Genomic DNA, 1640 nt, shown 5'->3' on the forward strand with positions numbered 1-1640 from the left:
TTAGCCCTAGGACTGTCTCGAACCCGTTCTATCTCAGTGAACGAGTCACTTAATGGAAACGTTGTAAACACAGGTGTAATATTGGCCTGCGAATACCTGACAGTACCCCCGTCGTGGAAGATCAGCTCTCTCCAGTCCAACCCTTGCATTCCACATCCAGACAACCAAAATTCAAAGAGATTCAGTAATTTGCCCGAGGCCTCGAATCAGTCCAGGGACTGACTGATCAGGACCTGGAACACGCCGTCGGGATTCCCAGGCGGTCCTGTCTGGCGCCACCCTCCTCCCAAGGGCAATGGTAATTGACGATCGTGGTGCCCACGCAGCTTTCGGGTCCTGTCTCGAATCCTGACCTCATCATTCCACTCCCGACCCCTCGCTTTCTGGTTCCTCCACCCCACCGCCGGTGCTTTAGCTCCCCGCCCCCCACCCCCGCGCCCCAGGGTTTCGCCGAGCTGGCTGGATGAAAGGACACCTATGCATACAGCGTAGAAGGCTGCAAACACCGAAACTCGCCCCAGCAGAACCGCGCAGAGCCATCGTTGGGGAGGGGGGTGCACATAGGGGCTCCGCTCCGGGTCAGACGCTTCAAGTCTCCGGCTGGGGCGGAGCTTCACGGTCGGGAGCCCGAGGGGGGACAGGGAGGAGGTGCGGGGCGTGGAGAGTTTAGAGGAATCTAGGCTGGCGAGCCGCAGCCCGGCGGGGAGGGAGCTGGCGGCGCGCGGGGCTGGGGGCGCGGGGCGGCGGGGACTGCGGAGGTGCGGCGGGAGTCCGGCGCGCGGCGTCACCGGAGGCGGAGGGGGCGGAGCCGCGCTCGCAGCTGCCACCCGGCCGCGGAGCTCCCAGACGACACCCGCCCGCGGCCGGGCACGCACGGTGCGCACACACTCTCCAAACAATGCTCGGTGGCGCCCAGCTGAGCGGCTGGCTGCTCGGCGACCGACGGCGAGGCCGGTGGAGCGCGGCCCCGAGGTGAGCCCGAGACGCTTTCTCCAAATTCGGCCTCTTTTTGTCTGGCAAACGTGGCTGCAGAGGGGAGCTTTGGAGGAGCGCCGCGGTCGCCCGGCGGGTGACCCCCTGTCGGCGTCCCCTGGGGTGACAGGCGGCCAGCTTGGGGGGGGTGGAGGGTAGGCACCGCGTGCGCCCGGGGTTGTGACTGGGGGGAGGCGCCGATCCTGGTGGACACGCTAGCCGGAGGGGTGTTTTTCGATTCATTCGAGAATCGCGCTCTTGAAAACAGGGAAACTTTCTTTGGAGTTCCGGGAGGGGAAACCGACTCTTCTGCTGATCTTGTTGGTCCGGGTGCTCTGTTTGGGGCAAGACTGAAGCGCTTTGGAATTGCTAGCCTGGAGACTTCCTTTCCGCCGCCCAGGATTGTCAAAGGAGCGGAGAGGGAGAGGCCGCCCGGCTGTCCAGACCAGGAACCCGGGGTCGTAACTACCTCTTATGTGGCACCGGGTTAGATGCCAACCTGAAAGTCTCCATAGGGATTGATAGGATGCCTTTTTCCTGAACCATGGCCGAGCCTGGAAGGCGTGCCATGAGCACGTTCCTAATCTTTGCCTCTGCTGCCCCCTCCCCAGCCGGCCGGACACACACACACACACACACACACACACACACACACACACACACACACA

General features: G+C 63.5%; 1 protein-coding gene across 1 annotated transcript in view; it reads left to right on the top strand.

Moving 5' to 3' along the window:
* Positions 1-778: 778 nt before the first annotated feature.
* PRAG1 (PEAK1 related, kinase-activating pseudokinase 1) overlaps positions 779-1640 on the top strand; it is a 52712-nt gene continuing 51850 nt past the window's right edge. The window contains exon 1 of the mRNA XM_019650988.1: positions 779-972. The gene's annotated coding sequence lies outside the window, so the exon portion shown is untranslated. The remainder of the gene's footprint in view (positions 973-1640) is intronic.

This window comes from Hipposideros armiger, unplaced genomic scaffold, assembly GCF_001890085.2.
Source record: "Hipposideros armiger isolate ML-2016 unplaced genomic scaffold, ASM189008v1 scaffold_151, whole genome shotgun sequence".
NCBI classification, from domain to species: domain Eukaryota; kingdom Metazoa; phylum Chordata; class Mammalia; order Chiroptera; family Hipposideridae; genus Hipposideros; species Hipposideros armiger.